Source organism: Diadema antillarum, unplaced genomic scaffold, assembly GCF_040938485.1.
Source record: "Diadema antillarum isolate AM-2024a unplaced genomic scaffold, OU_Dant_1.0 scf00000151, whole genome shotgun sequence".
NCBI classification, from domain to species: Eukaryota; Metazoa; Echinodermata; class Echinoidea; order Diadematoida; family Diadematidae; genus Diadema; species Diadema antillarum.
The window spans coordinates 1081849-1090159 of record NW_027271040.1 but is presented as its reverse complement, the minus strand read 5'-3'; the positions used below and the strand labels follow the sequence as shown (position 1 = coordinate 1090159).

General features: G+C 39.3%; 1 long non-coding RNA gene across 1 annotated transcript; it reads left to right on the top strand.

Moving 5' to 3' along the window:
- The first annotated feature begins 240 nt into the window (after positions 1 to 240).
- Positions 241 to 6859, top strand: LOC139721904 (uncharacterized). Its single transcript, XR_011710250.1, has 3 exons — positions 241 to 294; positions 5415 to 5514; positions 6748 to 6859. It is a non-coding gene; the product is annotated as an uncharacterized lncRNA (long non-coding RNA).
- The last annotated feature ends 1452 nt before the right edge of the window (positions 6860 to 8311 follow it).

The following is an 8311-nucleotide window of genomic DNA, read 5'->3' as shown; positions in this document are numbered from 1 at the left end:
CTCCTAGCCCTAAACCTAACCCCAAACCTAACCCTAACCCTAATCTTTACTCCAATCTTACCAATAAGCAATATTTAGCCAGGGGGGTACTTGCCCTCTGGGGTAATTGCCCGGATACGGTTAGAATCATATGAGACGACTGTTTAGTATGCAAGTGATCTTTCTCATTGAACAGATTATAGTAAGTGCGGGAAGGCTGGCACTAACTTTGAGGATCCGCCCCCCTTGAAAGCTGGTGGCGGTGAATATCCCTGGATGGCGGCAATTTACAAAGATGACAGGAACGGCGATAAGGTAATTTTATCATATTGGATGGCTATGAATGGGATACCAGGAAATATTGCACGATTTAGGGCCAATATTGCACGAATCGAAGATGAGTGCAATATTCCTTGGTATTCCATGAATTAATTCCATCCAATATAATTATTATCATCTACAATCCAGTAGCGGAAGCATAAACTGTACCAAAATACCGGGCGTCTAATCGTCTTTGAAGTTACTCAGTAACTCGGACCGGCAGATACATCCCAGCGCAAAAAAGGGGAAGCCCCGAAAACTGCGTGGTGCAAGATGTTTGAGCGCGTGTGAATTGTAACAAAATGACGCGCACTAGTAGCAGGCGTTTGTGCACTCAGCAAGCGCTCGCGCAACAGACGAGGATATGGTGTGATCTTGAACGGCTAGTACCAACGGTAGCCTATGGGGAATTAATACGTTGGCCTCTGCGTTTCATTCATTATGCTCTGATATTGAATTGAAAATTGCGCGGAAAACAATACGCGTTTTTAATGCGCGGCTAAAACGTCCTATATAGATGATTTATATTATATTGGATGGCTATGAATGGGATACCAGGGAATATTGCACGAGTTAGGGCCAATATTGCACGAATCGAAGATGAGTGCAATATTGACCCTAATGAGTGCAATATTCCCTGGTATCCCATGAATCAAGGCCATCCAATATAATTATTATTATCTATACAATCAAGTAGAGTAAGCACAAACTGCACAACATTACCCGCCTTCTAGTCTACTCGTCTTTGAAGTTCACTCGGCAGTAACATCCCAGCGCTGAAAAGGGGAAGCCCCTAAAACTGTGTATGAAACAAACAACTAGCAAGTTGTTTGCGCGCTTGCTAATTGTAACAAAATGACGCGCACTAGTAGGCCTAGCAAGCGTTTTCACATTCTGTAAGCGCTCGCGAGACAGAATTGAATATGGTGTGATCTTGAACGGTAACAACGGTTGCCTATGGGGAATTAATACGTTGGCCTATGCGTTTCGTTCAATATGCTCTGATATTGAACGGTAAAAATTGAGCAAACTACAATACGCGTTTTTAATGCGCCGCTAAAACGTCATATATGCATGATAATATATATTATTGGATGGCCTTGAGGTTAATACAAGGAAAAATTGGACCAGCTATGAACAAATATTGGACGAGTCGAAGACGAGTCCAATATTTTGCTTAGCGAGTCCAATATCACCTTGAATTAGCCAAAAATAGGGCATCCAGTAATATCATTATTATCTAAACAGGATTTTAGCAAAGAATATTTATACCTACCCTTTCTGTCTCTGAGTGCTGTATGGTCTCCTACTATACTTGAGCCTGACATGGGATACTCTTCAGTGCAAGTTAATCCTCTTCATTCCCAGATGAACAGTGATCTATGTATTTTGAAGGACAATTTTAACTGATTAATATATGAAATGTGTATAAACACAGAATTTTAGGAAAACGATATTCTAGTTAATTCGTGATTGACCCATCACAGACGTTTTTACTTCATATTTCGGGTCATCTCGTATATCTCACCCAATCACGATGCAGTTTATAAAAGCTTTTGGGGGAATCCCCCTCTTGCCGTCCAATATCTTAAATATTGGTCGCCTCGGCAAAAAAAAAAAATATTGGTCGAGTTCAACAAACTTTCTAAGTGGGTCGGAGGTTATGAGGTGCGTTGACAAAATAACACTTGTATCTGGGCTCTAAAAATCCTCTGTATGGATAGTAATGTGTTATATTAAATGGGTTAGTCAAATACTGGTTAGTGATTGGCTAAACACAGTCACGTGATGGAGGCACATTGGTTATGTTCGCTCATGGGCAGAACGCTTTTATAATGTTTTCCCATGTGAAAACATTTTAACGTAACAAATGACAAACGATACCAAACGATTGAACGATCATATTTTTAACGCAATTGATAGGATAAATTCGCTTATTCCATACACTGTGAAAAAGCAGATGATTGATTAGTGTAATGCGTACGAAAGTGTGATAACTTGACTGACCCATATAACAAGTAACAGATGATGACTTTTGTTGTCGGGAATATGTACCAAACGTTCCTCCCTCAGGGTTTGAAATGCTATTTCGGGAGACTTTAAGTCTCTCGACTTTGTCTTGGGGCCTATAACCTCCCTCAATAGCATTTCAAACCCTTCGGATGGAACATTCGATATGTTCCCTCCCCCGCCAGTCATCATCTATATAATGTATAGCGCGTTTTGGTTTTTATCTCAGATATCAACAAACAGTAACGAAAATGATGGGGATGGCGGGGGCTCACAGCAAAAGGGTAAAGAGTATTATAATGCATCTTACAGTTCCTTTCATTGATTCTATGAATGTAATTTGGTTTCCTGATACAGCGAACACGCATTATAATTCTATTCAAAAATACTTGATTGACTCAATCACTGTAAATGGACGTTTCCTTCACGTTTCAAACAAGAATCCCTTAAAATGCTTTGATAAATGATTTGAACAAAAACCGAATAACCATTTTACATGATCATTGTTGAATTAAAAATGGATATTGATATACAGGATATAGTAGAGCAATTGATTATGATAATCTTAAAGAGAGAAATGAACAACAGGTATAGTGTTAAGAGTGCTGCGCTCTGCCCCTTATTCGGGACTATACTGGTGGACTGCAACAAACAGTATATCATAAGACCATATCTGATGCAAGGAGGAGGGGGGGGAGGGAAATGGGCTCTTCCCCTTCCACTTTTTGCAAAATACATGGGAATAAATAGGGTGCAACCACTTTGAGGCAGCACCTTTTCCCTCCCCACTATTTATTTTCACACCGGACGTGTTGCCGGAGGGGACAATAGAGAAAAAGTTAGAAAGTGGTAAAGTTTTTGCCAATTGCAAGTTGTACCAGAGCGTTTTTGTTTTGCTAGCCGATGAAACCTTGAAGTGGAACGTTGCACCGGCCATGAAGACAACCGCACAGTGGCGGAAATGTCTGAAAAAATTTGACCTATGTAGAATTTGGAATTTAGAAGTTAAGGAAGTTTCGTATGTTTTGGCTAAAGAATGGTATTGGTGAAGCCCCATCATGAAGACTAGCCGAGGTAGTGGTATCATCAACTTGCATTTCTCCCTTCAGCTGCCCCTATGCCTTCCTAGATGAAAGTATATAGGCCCTACAGCATATCCTCCTTTCCGTAAATAGATGATTATCAACAACGGACGTAGGCCTACATGTCTCCCGACTGTCGGAAATTGCCAGGATATTCTATTTAAAAAAATGCAAGGGATACAAGCTCTTCTATATTTTTTTTTCGGTTGGGTAAGAAACCAAATTGGTTGTGTTTTGAATGTTTGATTTTACTCTTGAGTGTCCATGCATGTGTTAACGTGAACATAGTATGAAGTTGCACTTGTATAGTTTATATTGTAAATTATGGATGAGTAAATCATTTGATCGCTCAAATTGTTTTTAAAATATGATGATTTATATGGGCTCCTCAATGTTTGGTTTGGTTTGGTTTGGTTTGGTTTTATTTCTGTCTTTTTCCAAATTATACATAACAAAAGAATACATAGATTTAGAAATCAACATTACACGACGCATAAGCTAGAATACTGTCTTACAAATTAATTAATAGTACGTGCATACACTATGAACATGAGAGTATTCAATGTATGAGACGTATAGCATAACACCATTCACAATGAATGTTCAGAAGGAAATCGTGGAATTAAAAGTTGTAAAAATTATCTAAATGATGACTGATTATTCATTCAGAATATGTCATGTCGTTGCAATAAATGAATTTCAGGAAAAACAAATAAAAGAGGGGGATTTAAATGAATTAATTTTAGAAGTGAACATTTCTATACATTGTAATTGAGTTATAACAGATAAAGCAGGAGACCGCGATCATTAGCAGCAGCTCGACATGGATCGAGGCCTCGGGGTAAAATTCGAAGCTTAAATTCGATTTACATAACTTTAAAACGGACGTGTCTACAAAATAGAATCAATGATCACTTGAATCGAAAATATCTTTGTAATTTGTGAGATCAAAGAGGATAGAGGGAAGATTCAAAATAGTTATCGTTTATTTGTTTTCAATAGGCATTCTTTACTATATAATATTGTACTGAGGTGAGTGCTAAGCCGTGCTGTGCATGCCATGCATTAACTGCGACCAGCCCCAACACGCAGTGTTGGGGCTGCGCATTGTAGCAGACATGATCATGACAGGCGAAGTATAGCGCCTAAAAATCAATATGAAATCGCAAAAAGTCTGCAATATGAAGACTTACAGGTGAAGATGTAATGTTGAAGACTGACTGCGTTCAACTTTTGGTTCTGGCAATAGTCCCTTTCTGCTCGGTTTGATGAGTTAAATGCGACTCGGTCGAGAGGAACTCGGGAGAACTACATCTTATACAGTCAATGGATTTGAGATTTGTGCGCATGCGCTGGCCGTCAAGTCGTGTAGCTTTGTGGCAAGGCCTTATCATACTGTTGGCAAACCCTCTCGCTGTATATTGCGTTGCTTTCTGGGTGAGTGCGCGCGCGCAGGCCTTGTCAGAAGGCTAAACGCATTGCGACTCCGCCAGCACATGAATATTTACGTGCGCAGTGTACTGCATACTGATTTCGAAAATGGTGAATGGGATGGGGAGCTAGGACTACGGACCCGTATATGGCCGTGAAAAAAACGTTTTTTCAAGATCATTGGACCAGTGTGAACAATGACAAGGTGAACGAAGGGTATTAATTAGATAAGACTCTTATGTATACTATAAAAGTACGTTTTTTCCTCGTGATATTCGAAACTTACGGAGGTGCGAAAATCTGTGACAGACTGTGTATGTTTTTCAAGCTTACCGATATAGCACTCTATTGACTCAGGACGCTCCCACAGTGTGTAACTGTGTATACGGAGCGTCCCGGGGTTAGCCATGCATGTGCTGTGATGTGCATGCAATGCATTCAGTATATAGACAATGGATGAAGAGCACAGGGGAAGTATATAAGAGAGAGGAGAGTTATTATTATTATTATTATTTTAGGAAACATGACATGACTATGTGTGATTGAAACCATTTAAACTTTTGCTATTTTTCCTTCCCTATCTATACATAGCGTTTCGACTGCGGTGGTACGTTGATCGCAAGGAATTGGGTTCTCACTGCCGCTCACTGCATTAATGAGACGAATACAACCGACTTTACTGTCCTTCTTGGTAAGTACTTCGAAATGTAGTGGATGTTTTTACAGTGACGACTGTGAACGGAATTTTAATGTGTGGTTTCTAAATGCTTTCTAAATGGTTTACTTCTTTGTTCTTGTTTAACATTCATTCACGGTACAGGCGAGCAGGCTTCTTCAAAAATTATTGCATCTTTATAAATGTACAGCATAGATTCGTAAATACACTATGGAATGACTCTGACTGTGAGTATATGTAATAGAGATTAATATGTACAAGAAGTTATTGATAAATCTAACGTCAATGAAAATAGCATACAATGTATACCTTCTGAAAAATCTGCGGATCACATAGTTGCACTAACTAAATGTAATTCCAATACATATTTTGTTTACATAGTATTATATTTTATGGATTTGAGGTTTGTATTTTGATTTAGACAACTATAAACACTGCAAAAACATCCGTGTTAGATTAAACACCATGGGTATTAAATATAACATAGATTAAGTGTCAATAGAGGACCACTCCCAAAGGTGTAGAAAGTATGTTCAACTGGCAATCCGTGGTGTTAATTTGACACTGTAGCTGGTGATATTTTTGACAATGCGCTATAGTGTTAATTCCACAATGGCATCGCAGGGTGTTGAGTTGATATTGCTGGTGTTAATGTCAATGGTATATCACCCACCCAGTGTCAATAGGAGACCACACCAACTGGTGCTACTGTGGTGTAAATGTGTTCATATCTGGTTTTTTTTTTCCAAAATCAAGTACTTTATCGGAAAGTTCTCAGTCGTCATGTTGAACTTCAAAATCAACAAGAAGAACAGTAACTATAGGAAGAACATATATTAAAAAATACATTTTAAGTGATACCCGGAGGTGTTACTCCACAAATGAGCATCGGAAATTTAACACCAGCTTTAACACCATACTTAGCTCAGAACTTTCTGCAGTGAATAAATTGCTTAATCTGGGCCCTGTTGCATAAACGCTGAAATCAAACATAAGTCAGAAAGTTTAGCGTTATATAAATTTCTGAAAACTCTATTGCGATTGATTCCATCTTCTTATGCAACAGTCAAGGCAGTGCTTTTTCAGAGTTTATCTACGGACTGCTCAAGGACCACAAAAACAAAATCCAAAAATTCATACATGACACTATTGATTTATGTCGGGTTATAATGTAAAATTTTATACAGTAGATTGTCTGGAATGCCCCGTTAATGTCCCAGGCCTATCTAATCTGCACTGTTTTTCAAGGGCTCACCAATCGTAAAACCGACGAGCACGATGAAAAATCACAGGAGTTTAAAGTCACCGAAGCCATTTGGCATGAAGACTATTGGAAGCGTGATGTCCCCTTAGATGATATAGGCCTTCTTAAATTGGATCACGACGCGGTGCTTGGCCCTTACGTCAGAACTGTATGCCTTCCATATCGGGAAAATACAGGTATGTCTTCATAATTCTATTTCAAATTTTACATGTATAGACGATGACATCAGTTTCATACTTCGCAGCAAAACATGTGTGGCATTGACGATTAATATACACTCTATTTTGGAAAAGGGAAGTGATAGCCAATATTCCAATTACGTACTATTTTTGTGTGTATGTATGTACGTATGTATGTATACACATTGATACAAAGATTATATACATATGTATGCGTACACACACACACACACACATATATATATATGATTATATCTAGTATGTGTGTGTGTGTGTGTACGTATATAGTAAACACAAGTAATTTCATGTATTTTGCTGTATTCTATATTCTTTATTCTATTTTGTATGACGTGCATAGTTGTTGCCTCAAGGTGGTTATGAGAAAGACTCAAAAGACTAGTAACTGCATGGCAAGGAGATCCCTTTTGTTCAAACTCAGTGATTGGGTACTTAGAGACTGAATGTCGGCAGATATTTTGTCCCTCTTGGCTCACTTTTGAAGAAGATCTATAATCCATGCTTAGGTTAACCCTATTAAGCCCAAGCTATTTTGACCCTTCGCAAGCCCGGGGGGTGGGGGGGGGGGTACTCCTGTGGTAATTACCACAGGACGGTACCACAGGACAGTACCACAGGACAGTACCACAGGAAAGTACCACAGGACAGTACCACAGGACAGTACCACAGGAATTGTCCTGTGGTATTTTGGGACATACCACAGGACGGCACCACAGGAATTCCTGTGGTATTTTGGGACGTACCACAGGGCAGTACCACAGGAAAGTACCACAGGACCGGTACCACAGGAATTCCTGTGGTATTTTGGGACGTACCACAGGGCAGTACCACAGGACTAGTACCACAGAACAGTACCACAGGACAGTTCCTGTGGTATTTTGGGACAGTACCACAGGTCGATCATTACCACACAGCATTACCACAGGGCAGTACCACACAGCATTTCCATGGTACCACAGGAGAGTACCACACAGGATAGATCGAAAAAAAAAAATCTGGGAGAATTTTAGCCACATATCAAGGAATATTCCTGATAGGTGCGTGATGGATTTCAGGACATACATGGCCCTACTTAAAGGACAAGTTCACCTTCATAGACATGTGGGTTGAGTGAATGCAGCAATATTAGTAAAACACATCAGTGAGAGTTTGAGCAAAATCGGACAATCCGTTAAAAAGTTATGAATTTTTTAAGTTTCTGCTCAGTCACGGCTGGATGAAAAGACTACTATAGCTTGTGATGTCACATGAGTACAACGATGTAAAGAAAGAATAAAGAAAATTCAACATATTTCCATTTTTCTCGCATAACAAAAGAAAACTCGACTTCTCTCTTTCAGAAGGCAGGGGG